This window comes from Peromyscus maniculatus, chromosome 1 (genome assembly GCF_049852395.1).
Source record: "Peromyscus maniculatus bairdii isolate BWxNUB_F1_BW_parent chromosome 1, HU_Pman_BW_mat_3.1, whole genome shotgun sequence".
Classification (NCBI taxonomy): Eukaryota; Metazoa; Chordata; class Mammalia; order Rodentia; family Cricetidae; genus Peromyscus; species Peromyscus maniculatus.
This window is the reverse complement of record NC_134852.1, coordinates 25,427,250-25,439,313: the sequence shown is the minus strand read 5'-3', so window position 1 is coordinate 25,439,313 and position 12,064 is coordinate 25,427,250.

Genomic DNA, 12,064 nt, shown 5'->3' with positions numbered 1-12,064 from the left:
ATCTCTGTGAGTTCAAGTCCAGCCTGGTCTATAAAGTGAGTTCCGGGACAGCCAGGGTTACACAGAGAAACCCTGTCTCGAAAAACCATTAAAAAAAAAAAAAAAAAAAAAAAAAAAAAAAGACATCAGCTTGGGAACAGAATTCAACATGGGGGTCAGAATTGCAAAGGGGTTAAGAAAGACATAGATTCTGGATTAAATACAAATGGTACCTCAGGATCCATGGGGAACAGAGTTCAGGCACTCTCTACACACCAAAAGCTTATAGGTGTTCAGAATCCTCTACACAGAGAAACCCTATCCTGAAAAAAATCAAAAAACAAAAACAGAATCCTGTTAAAATGGTACAATGACTACACAGAGTTCTAAACACATCTTCTCTCACGTGCAAATTGTTTCTCCTATCAAATGCCTGTGCTGCCTAGACATCAGTCATCCACGCGATGTTGGAATACTGATGGGAGATTGGGCAGGACGGGTTTCACATGTAAAATGCCTTTGAACAGTTCTGTCTGCAGGTTTTTTTCATCCATATATGTAAATGCATGGGTGAGAGGAGGGAGTTGGCTGAGCTTCCTGCCCAAGGCTGGCCTTTACGGTGAGATCTTGTCCGAGATCCCGTTTTGTCCTAACAGCTCCTGGTGCGGTGAATTACATTGATAGCACAGACCAATGCAGCCATTTTGAAGCAGAGTTCATGGCATCAAGCACAGTCATGTCGTCGTGTATGAAGGGTCTCTAGCCAGACCAAGCTTGGCAAACATGGCTCTGGCAGGCCTTGCCCTTCTCCCCCACTCCCTCTGCCTTGCTAAAAACCATTAGATCACATTCCTAAAGCTGGACACCAAGGCCTAGTCCCTTATTTGGCCCCTTCCTCCTCCTGAGGCTGACTACCAAGGTCCAACTATCAAAGTGTTGAATCCAGCAATCAAAGTCCCCTTTGGCTGCCCTAATTACCACGCCCAGTTAAAATTAAACACCTCATCCTAACACAGGGTTTCCCCTTTTACCTTTAATAAACCACCATCTTTCCTATGGGCCACATCTGCCTCCTCTCTATCCAGAGGCAGTCCTTTGTCGTCCCCCCCCTCAGGACAAATGCCCCTGCCCCTTCTCCCTTGTCCTCTGTCTCTTGTCTTTATCTCTTGTTCCCTGCCCTCTGTCCCTCTGGGGCAAATAAATCTTTGTGCTGAGAACTTGGTCTTGGGGTGTCTTAAGGCGACTCCAAGGTTTCCTACAGTGTTCTACTGCAGGTCCTGCTCTGCAGGAGATCCTGGGCCCACTGACTATTTATTCCCTCCTTCCTGTGTGTTTACAGAGGGGACCTCTTCTTCCCAGACCTAGCCACACTCTTCATAACTATAAAAGAGTTGCCTGAGATAGCCCTGAAGGAGGCTCCTTCCACCCAGGCTGGGCAACCCTGAGAGAACCACACTTCCAGGACTCATCCTAACGCCTTCCCTTCTGCCTCTATTACCGACATGAGCACTCTCCCTTGGGGGCACTCTCCCTTGGGGGCACTCTCCCTTGGGGAGACTTTCCTCATCTTCTGGATGACCTGGGTGCTGTGTGCTGCAGTTTAGTGGCAGGAGAGAGTCACACCATACACAGAATTCATGTGGGAGATTTACTGGGGGAGAAGGAAAGGGGGAGAGGGTACAGAAGCCGGCCTCTGGGGGAGAAGCTTCGGAGGATGCAGAGGAGACGGGGAAATGGGGGAGCTTTCCTTTTCAAGGGGGGTATAGGGCTCTTAGTGGCTGCAGCTGAGGACCCTGACCTGAGGTCTTCATATACATATACATACATTATATATAATTATATATATAATATTATATATTATAATATATGTTTATATATATAATATATATTTATAATAATATATATAATTATATATAATGTATGTATATGTATATGAAGGTGATATATGATATCCATATATAATCATGGAAGGTGAGACTATATGGTCGGGTGATATATTGGAATTCTTTAATGAAAGAAGTAGAGTTAGACATATAAGACCCCAGGTGGTTTTTTTTTTTTCTCTATTTGAGAGAGTTCACTTAATGAAAAGGAGACATGTACCTTAACCATTGCATGCACCCCGACAACCCCTCACCAAGGGAGAACTGTGGCCAGGTTGGAATGGGTAGAGAGAGATGGAGGGGGTCCCATAGTGGAGCGGGAGTGAGTAACAGGGGGGTAAAAGTGGGTGCCAGTCAGCCGGTTAGAACGGCCCATTACTGGAGGGGGGAGGGGCTAGAGGAGCTGAAGGGGCAGCTGTGTGCTGAGGTCTGCAGGGTGGGGGCCCGTTAGCAGAGTACTGAGAAAAGCACCGTAAGGGACAGCGTGTTTATCCAGTTCACGTTCAAAGGTAGAGTCCCTGAGGGTGGGAAGGTCACAGCTGGTCACATGACACCCACCGTCCACAGTGCCAAGTGTGCTTTCTCCATCTGCACAGTCCAGGAAGTCCTGGCCAGGGGGCAGTTCCACCCACACTGGAGATGGGTCTTGTCATTTGTACTAAGTGACCAAGATAATATCTCCAGACATTCTCTGAGGCTGCCCCCACGTAGATAAGCCCTCACAGGTGTGCCTGTGGCCTGTCACGGGAGATTCTAGAGTCTTTCCAACTGACACCATTAACCATGACAACTGCCTATTTTTAGCACCAATAGGTGATTAAAAGTTGCCCATGCTTGCATTCCATTACAGAACAATTAAATTAGAATTTGTGAATGGGGTTTACCATCGTTTGAACAAAGGTCTCAATGATTCCAAGGTGTAGCCATATTTTCTGCTTTCCATTAGATTTCTTTGTCTTCTGAATCCCTCTCCAGTGCTGGGAATCAAATACAGGGGCTGGCCTGAGGTGGTAATACACCCATTTAATGCCAAACTAGCAGGCACATTTCTGTGAGTCCAAGGTCGGCCTGATGTCCATGGCAAATTCAAGGCCAGTCAGGGCTACACAGTGAGACCCTGTCAGAAAAAGAAAAAGAAAGGAACCTTAGAGATGGCTCAGTGGTTAAGAGCACTGGCTGTTCTTCCTGAGGACCCAGGTTTGATTCCCAGCACCCACAAGGCAGCTGACAACCCTTTATAAGTTTATTTCCGATGTCTGCAATGTCTTCTCTTGGCCTGCATGTGCCTCAGGCAGGTATGCAAGGGTGCACAGACTTACATGAGGGTGAAACACCCATACATAAAATAAAACATTTTAAATATGTTTCAAAATTAGAAAGGACAGAGCAGGGCATTCAGATGGAAATCTTGACGGCTGCCTGGAAAGGGAGATGGAGACAAGGAAGAGAGGAGCCAGGGATGTGAGTCAGAATGGAGGTCAGCAGGGCACACCAACCACAGGGCAGACAAGCAGCTTTACTGGGAAGGGAGGGGGAGGAGCTTCAGAAAAGAGCGAAGAGGCCCAGAGTGTGGAAGAAAGCAGGACCAGGCCATTCCCAGTGCCTGGAAGAAAGGAAAGCAGCGAAAAGCCAGGAAAAAGGAAAAGCTATGCCTCTCTAGATGACCTTTCGAAAGGCAGGCAGGCAGGCAGGGTTAGCCCCACCTCGAGTGGATGGATTGGCGCATGGCTGCGTTGGAGCACACTGCCAGAAACAGATGAACGCGTCTGTGTCATTCCTCAGTGTCAGAATCCACAGCATGTAGGGGTTTCAGTGACGGCAATTTGTCATCTAATCCACCCACCCTGGTAGCTTGGCTGAGGAGAATGGGGGTTCTTCTGTTCTCATCTGGATTATTCACAGGAGCTCTCACGTCACACAGCACACGGTAAATGTGTCTATGTGTCTGTGCGCATATACGCGGGTGACAAAATGAGGCATGTTAGAGGCTGCGGAAGTGGGCTAGAGAGTCCGCAGTGATAAGGAAGCCGACAGGATGCAGCTCAAAACTGTTTAGGAACACATTCCGCCCAATGGACAATGTGAGTCCTGCCGCCATTCCTCACTTCACGCGCATGACTGTTGTCTAGACAGTGTTGGTATTAAGTATCAGAAATGACTGGAGCAGGTGAGGGATGTGTTTGGCTCCATGCAAACACGACACCCTGTTTAACATGGGACTCAAGAGCTTCCACAGCTTTTGGGGTGTGCTAAGCTCCTGAATTCCATTCCCCATGAATTCTGAGGATTGACTCTGCTTTTGATTCGGACCCCAGTCTCTTCTTAACCCCTTTGCATTTCTGTTTTATGCTGGCTTTTTTTTAATGGCTTAGTAATTTTGGCCAAGAATGTTTCTCCATTTTTCACACCATTGACAAAGAGTTTTCCCCACAGTGGCGTAGGAAGGGACGAGGGGTCACTCACTGATCACGGACATGTGAACTCACTTGCTCCCCTTGGACATGAAACGTTTGAAGGGCTTACACTGATACCCCTGCATCTGCCCTCAGACAGAGCTGTGCTGAACCTGCGATGTTCATGGTGCAGCCTCGTCCTCTTGTTCATTTCCAGGTTCTGGTTACGGAAGAGGCACAGTCTGTAGATTCCAGTGTCAGCTGACTGGCGGGTGAGGGAAAGAGAGCCCCGTTCTTGGACTCTGGTTTTTGTGACTCGGAGAGAGGGTTGTGCCACAGTTTGTGAAGGAAGGGGAGGGGACTGAATGGGAGTAGTCCATGTTCACGGATCTCAGCCACCTCTCTCTGGTCCACAGACATCTAATGAGGCTTTGGGGCGGAGGAGTTGCAGCTAAAGCTGTAGCATCCTGTGCTTCATTATATCTGCTGCCTGTGACTAATCCAGCACTGTGTTTTCCATGTCTTAGTTTCCGTATTAGAGGACACAAGGTAAATGGTCATTGTCATGGCTATAAGTTAACCTTAAGTATGATCAACGACCTGATCTTGTGACAGTGAGGCATCCCAAATCAGTAGTCTGTTACCATTTGCCTGGCTGTGAGATTTCACTAAACTGGACTCCAAGTATAAGCAGTTGCCAAGAGGACATGTTTCTTAGAAGTCCACCAGAGCAGTAGGCCAAGAGCACCCATCCAGGTCTGCTCTCCACACCGAGTCTCAGCAGAAAGAGATGGCCAGAGGACCCAGTTTACACGTAGCTGTCATGGCAGTGGGCGGGCTGCTTACACAGGCCAATAAAGCCCTAACAGGAAGTCCAATTCCAGCCCTGGAGGAAAGGTCCCCAGGGTCACTTGGGGTGGAGTCTGGGACAGAGGCCTGGAGCCAGGGCTTCCAGGTACTCATCCCTCTGTGAGGATCCCATGGCTTCCTCAGCCTGCCTGACTCCCACAGGGCCATGTGTATGGTAAGAGCCCCAAGAGCCTGGGCTGAGACTGACCGACCGCTTTGGGTTATCCAGCACACACCGCCTCTCTGCAGAGTGGAGTTAGGTGAAGGACTCTGATGACCTCCACCATTAAGTGTTCACACCCACCCACCACCCATCCTCCCACCCTGCCATGAGGACACAATGCAGAGGGGAGGGAGACCCAGTTCAGGCCTTACAGTGCTGTGTGTGTGAAGTAGAATAAACCCTCTCTAGCATTCAGACATCAAGAGCATCATTGACTGTGTGTTCAAAGGTACGCATATGTATTCAAGGTTTCTTCCGCGCAGAGCCGTGTTTTCCTGGTTGATATTCCAGAGCAGCAGGGATCTACTTGTGGGAGCCCGTTCTGGGGTTCCTCGTGGCTTTACCCAGCAGGTCCGAATAGAGGATGATCAGGACCACGGGCCTGAGTGCAGGTGTCTGAGATGGCCTGCACTTGGCTGTGCTGGGGGAGGAGGTCTTTTGCTCCACCCCTTGGCGTCTCTATAAAAACCCTGGACCAGAGACAGTCCGGGCCCGTTGGAATAGGTTCCAGGCCCTCTCAAGGCTATCCTTTATTTTCTATCTGTTTATCTCCGCAAGATTCTCCGCTATAAATCCTTCTATCTAATATTTCCTGCTGCTCGCACTCAAGAAAACTCTGGGAAGCTGTGGGGGTGGTGGGTAAACGCCCCACATCTACTGAAGGGTATCATCTCTCTACAGCTCCCTTCAGCCCCCGCTTAAGTGAATTAGTGGATATTTCCTAATTTACAATCTCACGGCCTATATGAACGTGGGCTACTCTGTCCAAGTCCAAGGCTGGAAGAGTCTCTGACTGCCTACGAATAAAATCAGAGCAACATTCCCCCTTCAGCAGCAGAGAATCGTTATTTCTTTAGTAGTCCGCTGGGCTGTGGCGGCTGAGTTCCAGTGGGTTAAAAGCAAGGCTTAGAAGGAAAGAGAAAACACTCATTAATACTGGGTCGGTGGTGTTCATCATCCAGCCCGGTGTGTGGGCGGCGGGGGCGTGTCCATCCTGCTTGGTGCGGGAGAGCAACCTGAACCCCATTCCCGCAATGCCCTTGAAGCTGTGTCCTCTGCATGGAACCCTTTCTTCAGGTGTCTGCCCTTTATATTTGGGGTGGAGGATGCCTTCCCTGACCTCCTCTTCCAGAGACCCTGGGTCATCCCTTCCGGTTTTATTTCTCTGTTCCCAGTGTGTTTACAGTCAACCCCTGGCTGTACTTTCTAGAAGCACTCACTGCTCTGCCATCTAGTCCACTAGAACCAGGGCTTTGTGAGGACAAGGGGCTAGGCTGCTGTTTGGGAAGGCCATGTACCTGGGGAAGACTTGGGTACCTGTGAGTGAGTGAGTGAGTGAGTGAGTGAGTGAGTGAGTGAGTGAATGAATGAATACTCAGGACCCTGGGCATCCTTAGGTTTTATCACAAAATTTTCAGTTTTGTGACTAATGAAAGTATTTAGTACCTAGTTGGATTTATTTATTTATTTTTTCATATTTTGGGGTGTGTGTGCAGACACACGTGAGGATAATGTGATGAAATTGCATAAAGCCTGATTAAAATTCAAGATCACGTTGATTTCTGGCAGCAGTCACCAGACAAGCAGAGAGAGGCTGAAGTCTCCTGACAGAGGAAAAAGGAGAGAAGTTTGCCTTCCCAACCTTCCCCTCCTTCCTAGAGCAGTGGTTCTCAACCTGTGGGTCAAGACCCCTTCTGCTTGTACCTCCCAAGTGTTGGGATTAAAGGTGTGCACTACCACTGCCTGGCTTCTTTTTCTGTTTGTTTGTTTTTGGTTTTTTTTAGGGACAGGGTTTCTCTGTGAAGCCCTTACTGTCCTGGAACTCTGTAGACCAAAGCTGTCCTCAAACTCAAAGATCTGCCTGCCTCTGCCTCCCGAGCCCTGGGATTAAAGGCACCACTATCATCCAGCATTGTCATGGTGTTTCATCATAGCAATAGTAACCCTAACCAAGACAGGGATGCAGGGCTAGTCTGAGAGGAAACAGACTATGTAAAAAACACATGAGGCCTAGTGTCTCTAGTCCCAGCACTCTGCAAGCAGAGGTAGGTGGATCTCTGAGATATAGGCCAGCCTGGTCTACATAGTGAAACCTTGTCAAAAAAACAAAAAAGAAAAAATAGCCAGTCAGGCAGTGGTGGCACACACCTTTAATCCCAGCACTCAGGAGGCAGAAGCAGGCAGATCTCTGTGAGTTCGAGGCCAGCGTGGTCTACAGAGCAAGATTTAGGACAGGCACCAAAACTACACAGCAAAACCCTGTCTTGAAAAACAAAACAAAACAAAACAAAACAAAACAAAAAGATAGAAAGAAACAGAAAAAGAAAGAAAGAAAAAAGGAAAAAATAGAAAAGAAAACCTTAGTGTTGTAAACAGAATCACACATTAATTTTATCTCAGGATATCAATTTTGGACCTTTTTTTATTTTCTAACATGATTTTCCTCCATTTCCAGTTTGGAGCAGTAGCTGACAATATGCTGCCCTCTCTCTCATTCAAAGGATTTTTTTCATTAAAAAAAAAAATCTCTTTTCATACAATGTATTTGACCAAATCCCTTCCCCAACTCCTTCCAGATCCTCCTTCCCTACCCATCCAACTTCATATTCTTTTTTTTTCTCTTTCTCTCAAACAAAAATCAAAAAACAACCAACCCATACTCAGGTGGTGGTGGCCCATGCCTTTAATTCCAGCACTCAGGAGGCAGAGGCAGGTGGATCTCTGCATTCAAGGCCAGCCTGGTCTACAGAGCTAATTCTAGGATAGACAGGACTACAGAGAAACTCTGCCACAAAAACAAAATAAAAATAAAAATAAAAATAAAAATAAAAATAAAAATAAATAAATAAATAAATAAATAAATAAATAAATAGGGGTCTGGAGAAACGGCTCAGTGGTTAAGAATATTTGCTGCTCTCGTAGAGGACCCAGGTTCAATTCCTAGCACCCACAAGGGTGACTCATGACCATCTGTAACTCCCAGACACTCACGTAATGTGTACATTCAGACACATAATACAAATATTTTTTAAATAAAAAAATATTTAGAGTTGTATCTTCTTTTTAAATTCTACGTGTACAGGTGCTTTGCCTGATGTATATCTGGGCACCACTGGTGTGCCTGGTGAGTCTGGAGGCCAGAAGAGACATCAGATCCCCTGGAATTGGGTTTACAGATGGCCCTGAGCCATCTCTTCAGCCCCTAGAACTGTATTGTACATAGATTTGGCTAAGCTGTGGACCTTGTGAAAACCTGCCTGTTCATTTGTTTGTTTTAAAGAGGCAGTAGTGATTTAAAAAAAAAAAAAATCCTCGCCAGGAGGTGGTAGTGGCACACACCTTTAGTCCCAGCACTCGGGAGGCAGAGACAGGTGGATCTCTGTGAGTCCGAGACCATCCTGGTCTACACAGCGAGTTCCAGGACAGCCAGGGCTGTTACACAGAGAAACCCTGTCTTGAAAAAACAACAAAAATCCTTGTAATGCCTAGGTTTATACGTTGTAGAACCCAGTTCTTCTTGGGACCATCACAGGGGAAGAGGTTGCCAGAGTGTTTCCCCTGGCCCCACTCCAACCCTCCACCCCCTCTCTCACCCCGGAAGCTGCTGGCTCTATACAGTGTCGAAGATGGCAGATAAGCAGAGGCACAGACAATGGTCATGAGGCTCCGGGTTTGGAGGAAGCACGCCAGAAGGCAGCTGTTCTGAACAGGCTGCATCCGGGAAGTCTTTCCGTTGGGTCCTGGGCTGCTCTCTAGAGGCAAGAGACTGGCTTCAGATGTGTGGGGTATCGGGTCTTAGGATGATGTCTGCCTCAAAGCCATGTACTATTTATTATTGGGACCCAGGAACCAAGTATAAATGATTCTATGGCAGTGGTTCTCAACGCATGGGTCTCGACCCCCAAGCCCATCAGAAACCACAGATATTTTGCATTATGATTCACAACAGCAGTCAAATTATAGTGATGAAGTCTCAACAAAAATGATTTTATGGCCGGGCGGTGGTGGCGCACGCCTTTAATCCCAGCACTCGGGAGGCAGAGGCCGGTGGATCTTTGTGAGTTCGAGGCCAGCCTGGTCTACAGAGCGAGATCCAGGAAAGGCACAAAGCTACACAAAGAAACCCTGTCTCGAAAAATCAAAAAAAAAAAAAAAAAAAAAAAAAAAAATGATTTTATGGTTTTGGGGTCACCACCACATGAGGAACTGTGTTAGAGGGTCTCAGCATTAGGAAGGTTGAGAACCACTGGTAGGGGATTCCTAGTTTTGGTGCTATTGGCATTCACTGGATCTCTGGGCAGAGAAACAAAAGCAAAGGAACCCAAGGTTAACACTCAAGCCAAGCTGAGCGGGTGGGGAGGTGGGGGGGAGTAGGGGGGGCAGACAGGAGCAGGGTGGGGAAACCTATCAACTAGATGGGTTGCAGCAGGACCACTCAGGAATGTTAGCCCTGAGCAGACAGAGACCCCATTCCACCTTGTCACCCTCAGCAGCTGGAAGAATTCCCCTTAAGCTTTAGGGACCTGATTCAGGACAAACTGGGATTCAAGGCTTCAGTCCTGAAAGGAATTTTATTTAGGACCGGCTTGTAAAATAAAGACAGTGTCACACAGGCTTAAGTGTGAAAGTGGATAAAAGAGAGATGACCACGGTCCGTGTGAGTGTGGCTTCCTGAGGGAACATGGCCTTTCCAAATGAGAAAATACATATAAATATAAATATATATATATTGGTCTCTTTATGTATCTCTGGCTGTCCTAGAATTTGCTATGTAGACCAGGCTAGCCTTGAACTCACAGAGATCAACCTGCCTCCCTGGGATTAAGGTGTGTGCCACCATGCCTGGCTACAAATGGGGAAACTTCAGAATAGCCGGAAGCTCTCTCTTTCCCCCTCTGTCTTTAACCCAGGACATGATATTTCCCTTCGATATAGAATTTACTAGAAAGTTATTCCCAGAGTTTATCTTTGCTTTGTTATAGCCTCTAAAGTATTTTCTTTTTTTTTTTTTTTTTTTGGTTTTTCGAGACAGGGTTTCTCTGTGTAGCTTTGCGCCTTTCCTGGAGCTCACTTGGTAGCCCAGGCTGGCCTCGATCTCACAGAGATCCGCCTGGCTCTGCCTCCCGAGTGCTGGGATTAAAGGTGTGCGCCACCAACGCCCGGCTAAAGTATTTTCAAAATAGATTTCTTTTTTTTTTTTTTTTTTAGCATCGGCTTTGAACTCATGTGTAGTCTTTAGAAATCTTACTAACTACTGTGAATTACCAACTTAAGAATTTATTTGTGGGTGTACTTATTTTTATTTTCTGTGAGTGCTCTGCCTGAGTGTTTGTGTGTGAACACCTAGTTCCTACAGAAGCCAGAAGAAGGAGCCAAAGCCCTCAGGATCTGGAGTTATGGATGGTTGTGAGCCTCCAGGTGGGTGCTGGGAACTGAACCCTAGTCCTCACCAAGGATGAAAGAACCAGCTCTCCAGCCCCTATAACATCCTTTGTGAATCCTTTAAAATTCTAACTAAACCAGGATGCCCATTTGTGACTTTTACACATGTCTGTATGCAGACTTTTAACTCAAGTATGCAAAACAAACCAATTTAGAGGTAGTCAGTGTTCCCCACAGAAAGGAGGAGTCTTACATGTATTTAGATTTTTCCTTTTTTTTTTTTTTTTTTTTCTGAGACAGGGTTTCTCTGTGTAGCCCTGGCTGTCCTGGATCTCACTCTGGAGACCAGGCTGGCCTCGAACTCAAGAGATCCACCTGAATCTGGCTCTGCCTCCCGAGATCTGAGATTAAAGGAATACGCCACCACCGCCACCTGGCTCCTATTTTTGTTTCAGACCTCCAGCATCTTGTCCTGCCTCTGTTCCCTCCAAATCTCCCCAGAAGTCCAGTGCCTCCCACCAGTACAGCCCTTTCATCTGAATACCCTTTCCACCGTGGTCTCACGCCTAGAGACCGCAAACCAGGGTGCAACTTCAAGGCTCTGGCCCTCCTCAAGACCCCTGACCGGCTCCACTCCAAGAGCCTGCACCTGAACCAGATCAGGTACAGTCTTGAGGGATACCTGTTAGCATTCTGACCCGCCCCTTGGGGACCCACCTGGGTCCTCCTGACACCATCCTGCGTTCCCTTTAAGAAGAAAACTCCTCCCCCTTTCGCTCCCTCTTTTGCCCTTCCCCGCCATGAGGCGTGCACCCTTGTCCTCCCCCCGCCCCTCTCTCTCTCTTTCCTTATCTTTCTCTCTATCTTCTATCATAATAAACCCATTTCCACGTGGATGCAGCGTCTGGGGTATGGGTGGCTGTTCATGTGCCGCAGCCCACCGCCACATCTGCCCAGCATGTTTCCATCACCCACGGGACACCTTGGCCCGGCCAGCCAGGGCCTCCCGTGCCCCCTATCATTACATTGGCGCCAGTGACATCGGCAGGCTCTCCCACCGCTTTCTCCTGCCTGCTGGCAGTCTGAGAAACACTGGGACGCTGTACCGCCCACCACTGGGACCCCTGGGATCAGTAAGATTCCCCCCTTCCCTCTGGCCATTTCCCACAAACGAGGATGCTCTCGTCTGTCGACCATGGTCTCCTGAAGTTCCGGTACCAGCACCATGTGTCTTGGGCTTTAAGCCCTCCGGCGCCTGTTCCTATGAGACTGCATATGGAGACGGCCTGCAGCCACTCATTCCACGGCTCTTAGCGTTTGGTATGATAGTCCACTGGCTATCTTGAGCAGTTATT